The sequence below is a fragment of the Engystomops pustulosus genome, chromosome 3 (genome assembly GCF_040894005.1).
Source record: "Engystomops pustulosus chromosome 3, aEngPut4.maternal, whole genome shotgun sequence".
In the NCBI taxonomy this organism is placed as follows: domain Eukaryota; kingdom Metazoa; phylum Chordata; class Amphibia; order Anura; family Leptodactylidae; genus Engystomops; species Engystomops pustulosus.
This window is the reverse complement of record NC_092413.1, coordinates 124,168,866-124,189,462: the sequence shown is the minus strand read 5'-3', so window position 1 is coordinate 124,189,462 and position 20,597 is coordinate 124,168,866. Positions and strand designations below refer to the sequence as shown.

The 20,597-nt window shown below is 41.7% G+C and overlaps 2 protein-coding genes across 2 annotated transcripts in view; one reads left to right on the top strand and one right to left on the bottom strand.

The window, feature by feature from the left end:
- Window positions 1-2,699, bottom strand: part of CGA (glycoprotein hormones, alpha polypeptide) — a 33,270-nt gene extending 30,571 nt beyond the window's left edge. The window contains exon 1 of the mRNA XM_072141997.1: window positions 2,589-2,699. The gene's annotated coding sequence lies outside the window, so the exon portion shown is untranslated. The remainder of the gene's footprint in view (window positions 1-2,588) is intronic.
- The window catches only part of CFAP206 (cilia and flagella associated protein 206), a 162,674-nt gene that overhangs the window by 6,231 nt on the left and 135,846 nt on the right, over window positions 1-20,597 (top strand). The window lies entirely within an intron of this gene.

Here is a 20,597-nt window from a genome sequence, read left to right as displayed (position 1 = left end):
TTCTCCTGTTTACTCAGAAACCAGATTTTTGATTCTAGGTGCTAGAGTTCTGGAAATATTGGCCCCCTCAACCCTGTCAGCTGAAGGCAGAATGTAGAAGAAGCTGCAGGAAAGACTTAGCCTATAGTATGGAGAAGTATATGCACCCTCTGCATCTGCAGCTGAACTTGGGGAAGGTGATGGAACAATGCTGTACATATTTATAACATATTTTGGTAAAAGTTTATTCAGTTTTACTTTATAAAAAGAAGCTTTTTTATAATTAATTTTTTTTAATAAGAGAGATAGGTAATTAATAAAACTATCCTATCAAGTTAAAGTCTCACATCTCACTAGAAAACACAAACTAAAAGTTTATGATATGTAAAGCTTTTCCAAAGGTATAATAATTTAAAGAAGTGCATAACATAACTGGAAAAATTTACCTGGACATTCAGGTATCAATGACCCTCAGTCACGAAGGGGTTAAGAATAAAGGGGGTCCCACTTTGGCCACATGTTGAAAACCATAAAAACAAAGGCCACAAGAAAATATTAATGTATTTTTTTGTAAATTGTAATGTATTTGAAATGACTTTCCAGTTTCCCTGTACATTGCATGGAGTCACGGTCAGGGCCAACTTATCATGCATAAAGCTTTTGTGCGATGTGATGGCAACATCGAGCATTCCGGCTTCAGAGAAGTGGTGTGGTTATAAGGGAATGAAGAGAGAAAAGTACATGCTTTTCATTTTATTAAATAAGGCAAAAATTAGTGATAAGGGGAGCAAAGGCATACTAGAAAGATGAGCTACCTTAATGGTGACATAAGGTTGGAGGACTACCTTAAGGGCACATATGTTGGGGACACTACATAAATATGGACACAAGTTGGGGAGGAAAGTTACAGAAAGGGGACCATAATTTGGGGGCTACAGAAATGACAACATAAATTATGGGGATTAAGATAATGCTGCGTAATTTTTTTCTAGAGGGCTAAAAGAGCCAAAAGTTTGCTTTGCGGTCCAATAATTTCTAGCTATGCCCAGCACGGAATATTAAATACTTCTGCTAGTACAATTTGTCCCAGATAACAAAGGTTTTCTGACAAAGCTTTCCCAGATAGGAGGACAGAAAAAAACTAGATGATCATGAAAATAATAGCTTCCATATTCATGGTGCTTGCATTGCACTGCAAATAATAGACTGTTTCTCCAGAATAACACATTATTCCATTGAAAATATATACAGTGGAAATAAGCATTCCTGGCTGCAGGCATCCTTAAGAGAGAGACACCAACATGTGGTGATAGATCCCCTTCAAACTAGAGATTCATGTCAGTGACTGTAATGTTAAAAATGAACGCTGGTGTAGAGACTTTCCTGAACACTCAATAAGGGATTGACTGCCACCTACTGCTAAAAACCTGAATACACAAAAAATTAAACAGATCAGAATCTTGAAATCTTTGATCATTGTAGGCAGGTGTTTCTTTAACTTCTTACCCAGTACACAACCAACACATAAAGAAGTTGACAGAATTTTCACAAGCAACTCTCAAAAGAGTATTTGCTAAAATATAGTTCTGATTCAAAAGAAAAAGTATATGGAAGACAATTTAAACTTCTCTCTTCTTGGTTTCACAAACAGATGAGTGACTGTAACCTGAATTTACAATTTTCACTAGTTTCTTCAATTCTATATCCTCCATTCACATTAGGACCTACATACACAATGGTCACATAGCTCCTGAGGTGGCTAGGGATATAGCCAAGAGGCCTCCTGTATATGTCTGTAACACCCATAGAAGTGACAGGGACTTATTTAAACAGTTTAGCAAATAAGCTACAAAGCTGTTAGAAGTTACAAAAATTAACATATATGGTTATTATGCTGCATTACCTCTAAAGACGTTATGGTTGTGGTATTGTTGATGCTGCGATGGGTATTCTCATCGAAACCATGAATGGCTCAGACAGAAATACTGCTTTAAAATGACTTTCACTACTTCCTGAAAGATGGGCAACCCTGGGCTAAAGGAGACAAGCTGGTACCACCCACCTGACAGAATAGAGCGTAAATAGCATATTGGGGGCGAAGTACAAATGATTGCTCTGGAATGGTGGGAGTAAAAAGTAGTTTTTAAAAAAAGATCCAAGCTATGAGTTATGGTTGGTAGAAAAGGTTAAATGGTTCTCTTGCATGTTGCATGATTATTGAAAAAAAGCAAGGATAATATTGCTGTAGTTTACAACATTACCGTTACAATTGCAGAAAAGAAAGCAGCACATATAAATATACTTATTAAGATCTAGGAATTCAAGTAGCATTATTTTTTTACCCTTCTTGATATATTCAAATCAGTCAATCATATCTATAGTCTATTATCTATTGGTAAAATAGACACCATGGGATTTAAGTTGTTTCATTGTGCTAAGAGGACAATACAGTCTCCCGGCAGTACCATTGGGTCCATGCCAGTCCACCTGGCTGATGCATATATCTGTTAAAGTGTGGAACCCACATATAGTAAAAATAAAAATTATTTACAATGATTATTAACTCTTTACTAAATAATGTTCAGAAGAGCAAAAAAGTTCTCTTGTACCTGAATCCTATGAGGAAGGAATAAGCGTGTAGTCAGATTTTCTCTAGCTTTCAGACTGAGCTTCTCTTGCAGTTACTGAATACTGAATTCTGCTCTCTCCTTTTATATCAGTCTGCTCCTATAACAGTGAATATACCAGATAAGCCAGGGATCAAAATCCCGTCTGTCCGCTGACGACTAACTCTTGATGTAATTACTTTTATATCCACTTAATCGTCTTGTGTTTTTTAGATTCATATTAAATTAACCTCCTATCACACTGCTGTCGGTGTCAGATTAACATCAAGATGTACAGTCATAGAATTAATTTCAACTCTCATCGTGTCTTTCCTGAAACATGTTACCTGTAGCAGGTTTAGGATTAACAATTTATGCTGGTGCAGGGATTGATTTGGAAGAGAAACTATTATTATAGGACATTTGTTATTTCATTTTTTTAAGATAGGGTATTTATGCTGTACATTTGCCAACCTGCCCACTAAGAGAAAATAGAAAAAGGAAAAATAAAACACTCATACACTACTGTTCAGAACAGTAAAGGGGTATAGAAAAATCAGGGGTGTAACTTGAGGGGAATGTGCAACACCCCTGCCGATGTATGGGATGGGTGGCCAAACTGCCCTTCTCTATGCCAGTAGCTACCTAGTGAGATTGATCACCTCATTAGGAGGTCTGTAACATGGGAAACTTTGTAATTGCAGCTCGGAGCCAGTTCCTGTTAAGGCAAGAGTTAATATGTGAAATGTTATTAAACAATGAAATCCTTTGTACTATTGTAAAGCAAGCTGGGAGCTGATTGGAGAGTGCTGCCACCTGACCAGGGGAGTATAAAAACCCTGGTGGGCAAAGCACATAGTCAGACTCAGTTAGAGTCAGTGAGTGCATAGTCAGACCTCATGGTCTGAAGTTCTAGTACATTCCAGGAGCAGAGTGAGAAGCAGGTCCAGTGTGCAGCTCCTGCAGAGCTGCCATCCAGACATACTACAAGGAAGCAGAGCTGCCTGACACCCTGGGAAAGTCAGGAGACTAAGCCCCAGAGCAGAGGTCCACCATTTGGACTCAGCTCCATCTTTACCACCCCAGCCTGAAGCTATTGCCATAGCGTGCCCAAGGCCACATAAGCCAGCCACTCGCCAGACATGGTATTCTGGGCCCCAGCTGTCTACAACCACTGAAGAAAGGCTAGGCCCTGGTGGGGAATGCTGTAGTTGACCCAGTGCTATGCAGCCTTAGGAGGTACATGAGCTGTCTCACATACGAGACCAACATTACACATAGGACAGAATGAGGGGCAGTCTGTGTAAGTTTTTTTGGGAGAGAGGAGTGATGTGGAGTAGTATAGGAACTGGGAACCCTGGAAAGTTGTCTGAGGGAGAGCTATGGGGTACAACTTGTGTGACAGATGGTAGCATGGGGAACAGTCTATGAGAAAGAAAGCAGCACGGAGAATTGTCTATGTGAGAAAGAGGGCAAAATGGAGAGAACTTTGTGGGGGAAAGCAGGCAGTATGGTGAGTATTCTCTTCTGTGTTTGTTGTCAGTGTTTCAGTGGTGCATTGGTGGCATATGTGGAGCTGTCAGATGCATTATAAGGGTGTGTGCAATGTACCTGCTAGGGCTTATGAGGGAATATGCAATAATGGTCCAGTGGACAAGTGGCATAAGAGCTAGGCCTAGCTGGTAGCTTCCTTTTGGTAGATGACTTTCCTACACACAGGGACAAAGCAAGAAGGAGGGATGCACAGTGGTAAGGCTCCCCCTAGGGCACTACCGGGTGGTAACGGTGCAGCGGTCAAACTTACAGTTTGTTTATAGTCAAAACAAACAGTGGTAACAGTAGAGTAGGATCCTTCACTGGCAGCAGGCTAGGTTTGAGTAATATTGCCATTCAAATTCGGCTATGGTTCTGGCCTGTAAGACTTCCACAAGCTGGTGGCTGTAAGGCTCAGACAATTTCCTTAATTCTTTGGCTGAAACACTCTGCTTCAGCTCTGCAACAATAGTCTGCAGGCTGGGACTCTGCTCAGGCTCTTCACTCCAACTCCTCTCTACTTCAACCCCAGAACCGGAGAAGAACATCTTGGAATGTTCTGGGCTGCCAGCCAATAAGACTATCTTCCTACCACCAGGTGACATTTAACAAAAAAAAATAATGAATAATAAAATATGATAATGCAAAGTCATGAGACAAAAATAGCACTATAGGTCAGTAGGTGGCTGTGATGTAGGGAGCCTGCAGCAAATAAAGGGTTTGCACATGACAGAAAGTCTTCAAATCCTAGTCCCCTAGTCATCCTAACATGATAAGGATAACTTTTAGTCACTAAGTTTGCTATTTAACTATATATATTTTTTTCTTTTACAACTATCACTGCCCAGCTTCCTAGTGTAACATTCAGATCGGTACTAGTCACACAAAATGCATAGATCAAATCCAAATCTAGGCCATAGTTACCGTACCAATGTTTGGGCGTACCCTGTGAGACCATACACTGGGGTCTCACAGTGTACGCCTGAACATTGGTATGGTAACTATGGCCTAGATTTGGATTTGATTTATGCATTTTTGTGCTATATTATTTTGTTTCCATTTAGCCTGTCTTAATATTGTTCCATACTTTTTATGTACTATGCCCTTAGTAGGCACATTATTCTGATATTGGCTGAGATACAGTTTTTTTTATCATATGTTCCTGTCTATTGCTATGATACTGTCGCGGCTCGGATGGGCGAACCGTCAGAAAGTCTCTGTGGGAAGAGTCACGGATGCGACTAGGCCCCGGTGGCAGCCAAGGTGGGGAAGCAGGAAACCGGACACAGGGAAGGCAGGACCTCGGGATGGCCGGACCTCAGGTAGGCAGGACCTCAGAGTAGGCAGAACCTCTGGATGGCAGGAGCTCAGGATTTCAGGACCTCAGGATGACCACCAGGATACAGGGCTGCCAAGGAACACAGGACCGCAACAGGAACACAGGACCGCCACAGGAACATGGAAATGCCACAGGAACACGGAAATGCCACAGAGACAGGGGAACTCGGAGGAACACTGGAGAATAGACACACAGAGGAAACCTGCAACGTGGGAGCCCAAGTGTGTATATGGAAGAAATAGGTGCCGGCGCTCGTGGATGGTCCATCCATGAGCACCGGCACCTATTTCTTCCATATACACACTTGGGCTCCCACGTTGCATCAATACAGCGTCCTCTGAGCGATTGGAACAGACGGCCGCGAAGAAGGAGGAGCCGGCAGCCACTAAGGACAAATCTACATAAAGCGCTCTAATTAAGCGCTATAAGGTGAGCGCACTAACTTTGTTTCTAGCACATTTAATGGCACCATACTTACTACACTAGGAGAGCGCTTGTTTTGTCTCCTCTTTTCTTCCCTTCTCTTCCCGACATTGCCCCCATCTCGAGGAACCACCACCTCGAGGGGATTCTATAGAGGGACCCCATATTTTGATTGTTACAGAGGAAACCTGGGAACACTAGGAAACACAGGAGGGCTTTCACTTCAGGGAATAACTTGAAGATCCGGCAGAGAGTGAAAATCCTGCATGTAATTTATATTAACAGAGAGTGAAAATCCTGCATGTAATTTATATTAGCAGTAACATTAAGGAAGAAAGCAATAGCAAGCAGTCTCGTATTCATAGTGCAACATTGTTCTTAATTGTATTGTAGTGCGATGCATGTATATGACATATCATATACACTCACCGGCCACTTTATTAGGTACACCTGTCCAACTGCTCGTTAACACTTAATTTCTAATCAGCCAATCACATGGCGGCAACTCAGTGCATTTAGGCATGTAGACATGGTCAAGACAATCTCCTGCAGTTCAAACCGAGCATCAGTATGTGGAAGAAAGGTGATTTGAGTGCCTTTGAATGTGGCATTGTTGTTGGTGCCAGAAGGGCTGGTCTGAGTATTTCAGAAACTGCTGATCTACTGGGATTTTCACGCACAACCATCTCTAGGGTTTACAGAGAATGGTCCGAAAAAGAAAAAACATCCAGTGAGCGGCAGTTCTGTGGGCGGAAATGCCTTGTTGATGCCATAGGTCAGAGGAGAATGGGCAGACTGGTTCAAGCTGATAGAAAAGCAACAGTGACTCAAATCGCCACCCGTTACAACCAAGGTAGGCAGATGATCATCTCTGAACGCACAGTACGTCGAACTTTGAGGCAGATGGGCTACAGCAGCAGAAGACCACACCGGGTGCCACTCCTTTCAGCTGAGAACAGGAAACTGAGGCTACAATTTGCACAAGCTCATCGACATTGGACAGTAGAAGATTGGAAAAACGTTGCCTGGTCTGATGAGTCTCGATTTCTGCTGCGACATTCGGATGGTAGGGTCAGAATTTGGCATCAACAACATGAAAGCATGGATCCATCCTGCCTTGTATCAACGGTTCAGGCTGGTGGTGGTGGTGTCATGGTGTGGGGAATATTTTCTTGGCACTCTTTGGGCCCCTTGATACCAATTGAGCATCGTTGCAACGCCACAGCCTACCTGAGTATTGTTGCTGACCATGTCCATCCCTTTATGACCACAATGTACCCAACATCTGATGGCTACTTTCAGCAGGATAATGCGCCATGTCATAAAGCTGGAATCATCTCAGACTGGTTTCTTGAACATGACAATGAGTTCACTGTACTCAAATGGCCTCCAAAGTCACCAGATCTCAATCCAATAGAGCATCTTTGGGATGTGGTGGAACGGGAGATTCGCATCATGGATGTGCAGCCGACAACTCTGCGGCAACTGTGTGATGCCATCATGTCAATATGGACCAAAATCTCTGAGGAATGCTTCCAGCACCTTGTTGAATCTATGCCACGAAGAAATGAGGCAGTTCTGAATGCAAAAGGGGGTCCAACCCGTTACTAGCATGGTGTACGTAATAAAGTGGCCGGTGAGTGTATATATGTAACCAAATCTGTATTAATAGGAGTATGCCCGATTTTTCCCTTGGGAACAATAAAGTAGTATCATATTGTGATATGTAATATGTACCAGTGGTTAATTATTTGTATGTAAAAGCCAGATGCAAGCTAGTACCCAACCATCCGTATATTGGTCAAGAATTAAGGAAGGCTGCATGCTGGTATAATTTGGTTGGAAAAGCTCAAAGCTGTCAGGCTGCTGCTATTTTATCTAGTCTAGTTATCTGTATGGTTAAGTTATCGGGAAAGAAAAATTTAACAAAGTCTATAGTGAGCCCCCCTCTTTATCTATAACCAGCCACACACAGTAAAGCAGCAGCCTTATATTACTGGGATTGGAGTGTCCATGGTTTTGCGCTTCACCATCCCAATAATACCAATTTGTAACCCATTTGCAAATCTATAGATTGTAATCAGCTCTTCTTGGCCCCCCTGGTGGTGGTGGATACTGGGGTAATTGTAAGGGGGTGAGTATTAACCCCTTCCCGACATTTGACGTAATAGTACTGCATGGCGGGAGGAGCGTTCCCGCAAAATGCAGTACTATTACGTCAAGCTTCTGGCCCCAGCTCCTGAACCGACCCGGGGCCAGAAGCTGCGGGTGTCGGCTATATATTATAGCTGACACCCGCCTCTAACACCCGCGATCGGAGATTTTTCCGATCGCGGGTGTTAACCGCGGCGTGCAAGGGGCATTTGAGAAGAATTGGACCCTCCCCCGCAGTGCTTACCGGGGGGTCCGTGGTTCCGTTCTCAGCCCCGGGACTGCCGGTGCCCGGGGCTTCGCGATCCTCCTTCCGTGAGCCGGGTCCTGCCTTCTGGCAGGACCCGGCTGTAACGCACTGAGCATGCGCAGCATGCTCAGTGTGTTACATTACACAGTGTAATACATCTGTATTACACTGTGTAAGGTGAAGAATAGCTTGAACAAGTGATCAGTGGATTGCATGTTCAAGCTTACCTGTAAAAGTGATAAAACACAGTTAAAAACATTTAATAAAAACATTTTTTAATAAAAAGAATTAAATACAGTTAAAGTCCCCTAAACACAAATATTCCCTATACTCATGCAATAAAGTGAAAAAAACACAAAATCGCCAAAAAAACCCACATATATGGTATTGTCGCGTCCGTAACAATCCGTACAATAACTCAGAAATATTATTGGGCCGGCTCGGTGAATGCCGTAAAAATAAAACCCGAAAAAAAGGAAAAATTTTCATAAAATCTCTTCACAAAAATGTTGTGTGCGCCAAAATGGTATCAATTGAAAGGACAACTCAACACATAAAAAATAAGCCCTAAACTAGCTCTGTCAACAAAAAAATATTAAAGTTACGTCTCCGAAAAGATGGCAATGCAAAAACAAATTAGATTTCCTCTATATTAGTTTTTTTCCAGTAAAATTGTAAAAATAAATGAAAAACTATATAAATGAGGTATCACCGTAATCGTAGTGACCTATAGAATAAAGATAATATAGTATTTTTAGTGTACGGTGTACGACCCCCAAAAAATACAAAAGGAAAGGAAACCAAAATTGACAATTTTCTTTTCACCCATGCATTCAAGAGTTAATATAATCTCATCAATAAGCTAATCACCCACTAAAATAAAGTATTTGTAAAGTGCATCTCATGTCGCAAAAAATAAGCCCTTATATGTCCAAATTGGCAAAAATATAAAGATTATATAGCCAATAAAAAGTGACAATGCATAATCTGCTCTGAATGGCGTAGCTTCCCTTTGATGCCCTGGCGTGTGCCCATACAGCAAGTTACCACCACATATGGGGTATTTTAATACGCGGGAGGGATTGGGTATCAAATTTTGTGGAGCGTTTTGGTATTTTATCCACTGAGAATTTGTACATTTTTTGAAAAACACATTAATTTAGCCAAAAAAAAAATGTACTTTCAAAATTGTATCCGATTTTGTTTTAACCCCTGTAAAACAATAAAAGGGTTAACAAACTTCATAAAAGTTGTTTTATGTACGTTGAGGGGTGTAGTTTCTATAATGGGGTAATTTATGGGGTTTTTTATTTATGCCTCTCAAAGTGATTTGAAATCTGAGCAGGTCCTTCAATTGCAGGATTTTGCGGTTTTTATGAAAATGTGAAAAATCGCACCCAACGTTAAAAGGCCCATAACATCTTACAAAAATAAGAGTATGCATAAAAAACAAAGTAGACATTCGGTGAATGTTAGTTATTAAGTTTTTTTGCGGTTATGACTATGTGTGCAAAAAGTAGAACATTTTGAAGCTCAAAAATCGAGAATTTTTCCAAATTTTCACCAAATATCTGATTTTTTCATAAATAAATGCAAAACATACCACCAAAATGTGTCAACTTACATGAAGTACAATGTGTCACGAGAAAACAATTCTAAAATCACTTGGATATGTTAAAGCGTTTCAAAGTTATAACCATTTATAGTGACACAGGGCAGATTTGAAAAAATGGGCCGTGTCAGGAAGGTGAAAAGTGGCTTTGGCGTTAAGGGGTTAATACTCACTAACATTAAGCCAGTAGACGCCACCTTTAAAGAGGTACATTTAAAAAAAATGTATTTTATACACTAAATACCAAAGATAGTGGGCACAACTACAGAGTATTAAATGTGATTAAATAAAAAATTAATAAAGATAAACTAGGATTCTAAATTATGCATATAATTCTATATTTATATTTTATAATTCTATATTATGAATAAAGTTGAAATATTGTTATACTAAAATGGATGCAAACTTGATGGGCTGGATGGTGTCTGTGATCTTGTTATCACGTGATCCCATTGGGTACACATTCCTGCTTCTCTCTCTAGTATCCTGAAAGTTTTACTTTGCATGATCAGATCTCGGTTGACGTGGGGTGCTTTACAGCCTTTGTACCGCTATGTATTTTCGTTGAGAGAGTGATGATTTTTTACTATCTGATTAAGCTTTCACCGGCTAATTTAATCCATTAGTAACGTATGTATTTGTTTACTATGAGCAAGACCTAGATAGCTTGAAATGCGTCTATGACGATTTATCTCTATTGAGATTTTATCTGCTCCGAATAAAGAATTGATTTTTTATCAAAGAAACACTGTGCCGGAGTATTTCTTCTTTCTTGTTCCTTTGTATTTGTTTAGTTGCAATAGATTGTAAGTTTATATGGTCGAAGACCTGAAAGTATAAATCCAGCTAAAAGAGTTTGAGAACTGCTTGACTATTTCATCTGTAGAATTGTTGTGCATTGTATAGGACAAACCCTTCCTCCTTTTATATTATTTATGGAAATATGTATGTATAAGTTTTGTCTTTCAAGTAAATATGTACTGTAGTCCTTGTTTATTCTCTGAACACACAGTGCACAGCTTGCCCAGGGTCCAAAAAATACTTTGTCTGGAGTCACACTTACCAAATATATGTGTACCGACTAACACACAAATTAAACTCAGTAACAAAGGTACAGAACCCGGGGACTCATTATATATATCGGAAAGAGTTCCTTATAGTTACTATGGATTTTTAAGACAAATTATTAACCCTTTTTAAGTAATCTAAAAATTAATTTTGGCCACAACAGTTTTGTTGGAGTTATATTGGGACTTCTGGAGGTTAAATGTTGATGAAGGGATTATTTTAATTGCCACATATAGCTGATAACAGGTTCATAGCCTATGCTATGCTAAATGCCTTTGTTGGTATTTTGAATAATTTTAGTATATACAAGTTTATACAAGTTAAATTCACATTATTATTATTCTTCCTGCCTGCAGCATGTACTGATTCCCTGGGGAGGGGGCAGCTGAAGCCTGTGTGTGGCTGTGCCAGTCTCCACTCCTTCACACTCATTTACAGGCGGTCCCCTACTTAGGAACACATGACTTAGGCTGCATTCACACACATGTATGGGGGACTTATATACGGGCGACGTATATACGGCCGATATACGTCCCCCATACACTTCTATGGGCTCACGGCATAGGCTACAATGATTATGTGTAACAGGTATCAGAGGTGTCTGCAATTAAACTTTAGTGTTAATCCAAACCCAAGTTTCACAGAGACGAAAAAAAAATTTGGATTGGGTTACAATCCAAAAAATATACATACATACATACAAATTCAACTTAAGAACAAACCTACAGAGCCTATCCTGTATGTAACCCGTGGACTGCCTGTAGTTCCCTCACCACTTTCTGTCATGTGCATTGAGCACAGGAAGGGTATGCTGGGAGGAGGACTCGACACATGCTGCTGGCAAGGAAACAGGTACTGTAAAATAAACCATTATTATTATAAACTTCTTATATTATTCAGAATACTGGTAAAGACATTTTTAAAATCAGCATAGCACAGGCTTTTGGAAACTGTAACCAGTTTGTTTAAGGTCATAATTTATGCTTAGCAAAAGTACACTAATCCGGTGGCATTTGAAAGATAAAAGTATCTGACATGTCTAGTAAGTTACACCAATTTTTCTGCACTGGTAAAATTTCAAGAAAAGTAATATGAAAAAAATAAAAATAAAATATCATATATCTTTCTTGGAACAATTCAAAGTGCTGAACAATTTTATTTATGAAAAGGGTAATAACGTCAGAATAAGATAAGGCAGCACAGGTAATGTGACAGATTTAGTAAATTGTCATATGCTCTACATATTCATTCTGTTGCTTTTGAAGTGAGATACACATTTATAACAGTCTGTGGTATTGGCCATGCTGGTTAAAAATCTCATCTCTATCTTTCTGGTTGTTATGAACATGGCCCTAACAACCGGTTTATTAGAAATTACAGTCTGCGCCAGCACTGAGCAGAGGGAAAGCTGCTAAGAAACACTTAGGCTGCTTCCTTAAGCATGTCAGCTCAGTGATAATATTGAATATGCTTTATGCTTCGCGATAGGTCTGATTGCATACTCAACCAATGGATTGGATAGATTGTGGCATTATTTATAGAACAAATGTAAATAAAACAAAACATTCAATAGAATGGTGGTATGTCACAAAAGAACTCAAACGTTACTTTATACTAACTCAAAATCTCCTTAATGACATAAATGTCTCCATGTATCAAAAAGAGAAAAACTTGAAAGATCCAGATAAGTATCAATACTTTGCCTCAAAACAAAATAGATACATATAATGCCATGACCCACTTCAGATGCATGAATAATATCCTACCTACATGCACCACAGCTTTCAGTTCTGTTGGCTCTATATCGGTATTTACATGTGTCCACTTTATTCATATTGATTCTGGTGAATAAAATGCCTTCTTTTTAAAACCACCTCTTGTGGTATTGTTTGTGAAAATCTTTCGAATCTTATGTTTTGTTATCTGCCATAAATCTGTTATATATAGATCATCTTTCTTTTTCTGTTTTTGCCCTTTGAAGTCTCATTTAGATCACCATATTACGCTCTATGTTTCATATATTTATTCTCTTCAACTGGAATCATCTGCAGCAGAGGAATGTATAAAAACCCATTACAATTTTCTGTCTTCCTACTCCCATTTTCCCCAAAAATATATGGGTAGATGATGGACCAAATATACTGTACTGTACAACCATGTAAACATTTCGAGTTTATATTCCTTCCTGGATGTTGATGTTAAAATAATTGTACCCTAAACACTTGTAAGCATTACTGTATTAATAAAGCTGTGTTTGCATATGTTTTATGTTGAAGTCTGCTCCACTTAGCATATAGGAAGGTTGGAATCAGTTGTAAATTGTGGAATATAGGAAAGGTGAATGTTTAGAACTCAAAATTTTCAGCACTATTAACTTTGAAGGAAGTAGTGATTCCATTCCCTCTTAACTTTTTGGGCCCAAACTCTACCCATGGAGTGTTTTCCCACTGTGTACATGCAGCCCCTCCTTTTCTACAGTGTAGCCACTCCTCTATTTACAGCTCAGCTCTTTTACTTCATTACTCTCTGCCTACTCTGCAGTCCTCTGTCTCTCCTCTCTCTAGCCTCAAAATAACTCCCTCACAGCAGTAGATTCACATCTTGAAGCCTTTTTCTCTGAGCATTGCACTGGGAAGATCTGGAAAATTTACTGTAAAGTGGAAAGACTGCTGTTCACCCCTGTAGACAAAGAAATCCTCCTGCTCTTCCTTGCATTGCAATCTCTCAGCTCTTCTCTCAGACCTTGCCTTGCTTCCAGTTTCCCCAGCTATCATGTTCTTCTGCCATTCAGGTTGTCATTCTTTCCAGTCTTGTCTGTAATGGAAACAGCTGAAGACCAGAAATATGTGGCCCCACCTCTCTCTGACACAGTATCAGGAGATCAGGAAACAGAAGAGGATAGACACGCTTGCTTCATACGTATGGTGCCTGCTCCTAGGAAGTAATTGAAGAGGAGGGAAAAGTATGCATTTGTATATACCAACAGCAATAAATTGGAATCCATTAATAATGAAGGTTATCCTTTGGGTTGCTGAAACTACAATGGCTTGGCCGTCTTTGGAAAGAAAATCCAAAATAAGATCATTTTGAGAATGTTGCTGCATAAACTAAAAATACAGGAAGCGAAAATGTACATCTGGGGACTAGATGGCCTCAAGAATTGTGAATGGAGTCCGGCAGAACAAGGAAGAAAAAATATAATAGGATTTGGTTTGAGAGCGTTTTTATGCCCAGCCTGCATTATACTGCTGCTGTCTGTTCTTCAGATAAGAAAAATCTACAGCCTTTCCTTCTTGTTATTTCTTATTGAAGCAAAACTGGATGTAATGGGACAAGCAGCTGCCATACCTGATCCTGCACAGTAAACATGTGGCTGATGGAACCAGTGGGCCCGACTCGAGCAAGAGTTTCTCAAGGACCTATACCTTAAAGTACTTAAGCTGTCTGCTGTTCCATTGCTACAGGTACTAAACTATAGAAAAAATTTTTTCAAAAATTAGGTTTTCTTACATCTTAAGGCATCTGTGGCCTGTAATAATATGCTACTTTACATGAGGTCTATGGAAAATCTAAACCTTGTAAAGATGCTGTTCTTGGTTATAGTATATGGAATTTCATGGCCTGGCTATTATACAGAAACTATTACTTGTTCTAGGCTGGTATGCATGCTTCAAACTGTTTTATTAAAGGTACATATTGTAACCAGGGGCATAAATTGAGGGGGTACCCAGGTGCCTTTGGAGAGTCTATAAATTCCTGCTTCTCAAAGAAACCAGTACTATAAGCATTTCATACTGGTTTTAGGGCCATTTCTACAGATATGTAGATATTTTTTCTAATTTATCACATGTTCATAAGTATTCAGACCCTTTGCATAGTATTGAGTAGAAGAACCTTTTGAGCTTGTACAGCCATGAGTGTTCTTGAGAATGAAGAAACAAGTTTTTAACACCTGGATTTGGGAATCCTCTGCCATTCTTCCTTGTAGATCCTCCCCAGTTCCCTCAGGTTGGATGGTGAACATTGGTGGACAGCCATTTTCCAGTCTCTCCAGAGATGCTCAATTGGGTTGAGGTCAGGGCTCTGTCTGGGCCAGTCAGAAATTATCACAGAGTTGTTCTAAAGCCACTGCATTATTTTAGCAGTGTGCTTGGGGTCATTGTCTTGTTGGAAGGTGAATCTTTGGCCCAGAGCACTTTGGAAGAGGTTTTCACCCTGGATAGCTCTGTACTTGGTTGCATTCATCTTTCCTTTAATTGCAAGCACCCATCCGATACCTGCAGCTGAAAAACACCCCCATAGCATGATGCTGCCACCATCTTGTTTTACTGTTGGGATTGTATTTGGAAGGTGATGAGCAGTGCCTGGTTTTCTCCACATATACCACTTAGAATGAACACCAAAAAGTTCAATCATGTCTCATCAAACCAAATAATCTTATTTCTCATAGCCTGGGAGTCCTTTATGTGTTTTTAAACTGTAGGCGGCTTTCATATATCGTGCACTGAGGAGAGGCTTCTGCCGGCAAACTCTGCCGTAATGCCATAAGGGGCTGCAGTGATAGTTTACTTTGTCGAACACTCTCCCATCTTCCTACTGCATTGCTTAGTTTGGCAGGACTGCCAGGTCGAGGGAGAGTTGTGGTCATCCGAAACTTCTTCCATTTAAGGATTATAGAGGCCACTGTGCTCTTAGAAACCTTGAGTGCCGAAGAAATTCCTTTGTAACCTGTCCTGATCTATGCCTTGCCACAATTATGAGGAAGAGAGGAAAAAATTGTGAGGGATTTGTCTAGAGCCAGGCGCCAAAAGTATGCACAAAATGGGGGAGAGAGATAATGGAGTGGAGTTGCAGCGTCAAACCCCGGGGCTGGATGTGGATCCAGATGTGTTGTGTAGAAATAGAGAAAAAACGGGGTCAAAGAGTTAGACGCGCTACATCCGAGGTGTATTATTGATTATTTTTATTGGAAATGTGACTACGCGTTTCAACGCCGTAATGGCGTCTTCATCAGGTCAAACACTGCAGTGAGTCCTGCGGTGTCTTAAGGCAGATGCTGTGCTGCCTAAAGGTCCAATCCGCTGCGTTCAGTGTGGCGGGGAAGAGGGCTGCGTGCTGTCCCTGGCGCGGGATGGACTCAATATAAATGCAAAGTCGCCGGCAGCAGCAAGAGCCCAGGAGTGTGTCCACTCCTGGAACACTGCTCAATATGCCCCATTGTGTGCACTTCTCAGCTTTTTATAGGGCAAGAAGGTGAAATTTTTTTTTTGCTTTATAAGTAAATGGCTAATTTTGAGTTTCAACAAAGCTATATTCAAGAAAATGCCTTACAATCGAACAGGCTGAACAGAGACCCCTCGCAGGGGGAACATAACAAGTCAGTTTTGTTGGATACATAGGCAAATACAGTGTCATATGTGGGGAATTGCTCTGGTAGATGCTTTGTAGCAGTGCAGGAAGCAGGGACAAACGCAGGGTTAAAATCCAAAAATCAAGTGTTTATTCACACTTCCTTGACAAAACACAAATTCAGCCTTGGCTTAGGCACATACAAAATACCAAAAATAAACCCTGCCCGGCTGGGCAATGCCTAATACAATAACAGCACCTAACTACATAGGTACAAGGCTGCCTGGCACACGCTCTTGGCCAGCAGAATATCAGGAGGCACTCACTTACCTTTGCTGTGTGAACACGGTCCAGCCTTCAGCTCTCCAGGTAGTGCCTCTCCTACTGCTTCTGGCCTGCAGACTAAATCAGGCCCTAACGAGCCCTGTGACCCGCACCTGTGGGCTATACAGAAACCCAGGACCGAAGCCCGGGTAGAGAAGGAGTCCCACTACCAGCCTACCCCTACATAATAAGCAGGCCCAGTACGGACATTACAAAGGTGTCTATTTTAGCTAGGCCAACACAGACCAAACAGACTTCTCATGCGTACCACATGTCTGCATTAACCCTTGGGTTACTGCAGACAAATCCAGGGCTTTTACCACACACTCTTCATCTGCCTGTGTGAGATAGTGGTTTTCCCAAATGACACCTCTCACTTTCTCACACATAATAAACAGTAATATATAGGGGAAAGGAAGGAAAAGAAAACAAGGGGGAAGGGAGAATTGTATAAAAATGCGTCATAATATTGGTATTGCTCTAGTAATTATAGAGATCAGTTGTAATTAAATGTCAGAGAGGTCCCCTTCACCTCAAAAATATGCAATTTTTAAATGGTAACTAAACTTTGAACCTAATTGTATAATGGTACATGGTAATAGTAAACTGTATACTTTAAGGACCACATTTTATTTTTGGCATTTCCATTTTTCACTCCCAATATTTAAAAATCTGCTTTTATTTTTCTGTTTACATTGCTGTAGGAAGGATTGAGGAATACCGAGAAGCTGTAAAAAAAATTCTGATGCCATGAAATTGTAAAAAAAAACAACTTGAGCCACAGTTTTTACGGTTTTCCTTGTACACTCCAAATAACATCTCAAAGTCTTTCCTTGAGTCAGTACAATCACGGGGATACCAAATTAATTAAATAAAAAACATATGTTGACGTTTGAGATTAGCCATTTTTATATTTTGATAGCTTGGGACTATTGGGACTTGGCAATACCTAACATGTTTATGAGTTTATGTGTTTATTTTATATCAGTTCTAGGGAAAGGAGGGGTGATTTGAATTTTTTTTTGTTAGTATTTTTATTTTTACTTTTTTATTTACTACTGTGTTTCCCTGAAAATACCAATGTGCATTTTTGCTTCTAAAGGGGCACTAGGTCTTATTTCCAGGGGATATCTTATTTTTCCATGAACAAGAATTCACATTTGTTAAACAAAAAAATCATTTATTAACAAACTGCAGTAATGCCTTCATATGCATCATCATAACCATCTGAATTCCAGCAAAATGTCTTGTGTACATTTCTATGTGCAAAAATCAATGGTACATTTAACAATCCTGGTATTTATGAACAAAAAGCAGCATCTTTTATTTAAAGACATTGGGGCAGATTTACTTACCCGGTCCATTCGTGATCCAGTGGCGCGTTCTCTGCGGTGGATTCGGGTCCGGCCGGGATTCATTAAGGTAGTTCCTCCGACGTCCACCAGGTGGCGCTGATGTGCTGAAGAGCATCGGAACGCGCTCATGTTCATTGGCCTATTCCTAGTGAAGGTAAGTGCAACCTCCGCGACACATTTTTTGTTTTAAATGCGGCGGTTTTTCCGAATCCGTCGGGTTTTCGTTCGGCCACGCCCCCGATTTACGTCACGTGCATGCCAGCGCCAAAGCACCACAATCCGATCGCGTGTGCCAAAATCCCGGGGCAATTCAGGGGACATCGGCGCAAATCGAAAATATTCGGGTAACACGTCGGGAAAACGCGAATCGGGCCCTTAGTAAATGACCCCCATTGCGTCAACAACTTCTCTAATCTACTCTAACCCCAGTATTGAAGCATATGGAGAATTTTCCATGGATCTACAACCCTACAGATCCTGCCCCTGTTACAGATCCTGGCCAATGACAGGTCCTGGAGTCTCATGCAGATACCAGGCTGCCATGGGGATGGATCGTCGCTCCCCGATGATGCAGCTGTAGCTCCTGCATAATGTAGACAACACCCACCATGTATGAAAAGCCTGTGATCCCTCTTCATACATCCTTAATTGCATTATGATGTACATGTACATTATAATGTGTTAAGGGGTTAAAGAAAAAGGTTTGTGTTTGTTTTTTTAGCTTCCTTTGTTTCTACCTTTTGTAGTAAGAATAAGCTTTCCTTTCCGCATTCACACAGAACTAAAGGATACAAAGCTGATGAATTTTGTTTTAAATTTTAAAGGAGTTATCCAGATGATGAAAAACATGCCTGCTTTCTTTCAAAAAGTGCCCCTCGCTCTCCGCTGGTGCAGCGCCACATACCTGTCTCCGCTCCCGAGTCCCGGCCTCGTTCCGTGAGTGCCCGTCCCCTAGGGTGCGCGTGCCAGTCTGAGAAAATTTAAAGGGCCAGCGCACCATTAATTGGCGCTGGCCCTTTTCCCATAAGGTTATTTAAACCTGCCTCTCCCATCACACCCTGCCGGATCTTTGTGCCTTGAGCCTTGGAGTATTTCCGTAGTATTGGAGCTGAGTATTTCCGTTGTGACCCTGGTTCCGTTTCTGACTTCGCTGCCATTGCAGAAAGTCACGCCTGTGGAATGATCTGGTGGTACCACGCTGCAGCAAGTCCAACCCGCTTTGCGGCAGGCTCTGGTGAAAACCGGGTGCTACTTAGACTCTGGGCCCAGGTAGTGGCTGGTGTCATCGTCCGCATTGGTTCAGAGGATCCACAACCTCTAAGCCTGACAGTAAGATCCGGCCATGGATCCCACCGAGGTTCCGCTTCCCACTCGGCTGACTCTGGCTTCCATCGTGGTCCAGCAATCCCGAGAGATTGCCACTAAACGCGAACAGCTGGAACAGGTTACCGCCATGCTGCAGCAGCTGCTAGCCACCCAGCAATAACACCAGGTTCCTGAGGCTGTTCCTGCGGCTCCCGCTACCCCGGCTTGTCTTCCTGCTGCTGAACCTAGGCTATGGCTGTCTATGCCCAGCAAGTATGATGGCGATCCAAAGATGTGCATGGGCTTTATATACCAGTGCTCCCTGCACATAGAATTCATGCCGTCTCAATTTGTCACAGAGCGATCCAAGGTGGCATTCGTCAGCCTCCTCTCTGGGAAAGCCCTGGCCTGGGCTACTCCTCTTTGGGAGAGAGACAACCCAGTCACGGCTAATCTCACAGCATTTCTGGCAGAGTTCCGGTCAGTCTTTGAAGAACCTGCACGAGCCTCTTCTGCTGAGACTGCGCTGTTGAACCTATGCCAGGGGAACTCAGTCGTGGGAGAATATGCTGTCCAATTCCATACCCTGGCCTCGGAACTCTCCTGGAATGACGCGGCCCTGTACGCAGCTTTCAAAAAGGGTCTTGTTACGGCCGCTCTGGCTGCTCGTGATTTGTTGTCTACTCTGAGTGATCTCATCACCTTGGCCACTTGGATAGACATGCGGTTTAGGGAGCGTGCTTAGGAGTCACGCCTCGAGCAACCCCAAGTCCGTCCACAACGCCTCCCTCGCCTGGCTCCGGCCTTCCATAGACCACTCCAGCCTCTGGTGGTACCATCTGCAGAGGAGCCTATGGAGGTGGACAGAGCCAGACTCTCTTCCCAGGAACGCATCAGAAGACATCAGGGTAACCTCTGCCTTTATTGTGCCAGTCCGGAGCACTTCATCGGATCTTGTCCAGTCCAACCCCAGCATCCGGGAAGTGCCAGCTTCTTCGGAGAAGCGTCCCGAGGTGTAAGCAAAGCTTCTCCATGCCTGATGATTCCAGTGCTTCTCAGCATTGCATCGGCCCCCAGATCCAAGTCTCTGCTTTCTTGGACTCCGGTTCCGCAGGGAACTTTGTGGATGCCGCTCTGGTCTCAAGGCATCACATGCCAGTGGTTCGCTCGAGAAGCCGTTGGTCATCTCCTCAGTAAGTGGCCAAATCCTCTCTGACCCAGTCCGGTACCGCACCAAGCCTGTGTCCGTGCAGGTCGGTGTGTTGCACAAGGAGAGACTGTCCTTTTATGTGCTACCTGGGTC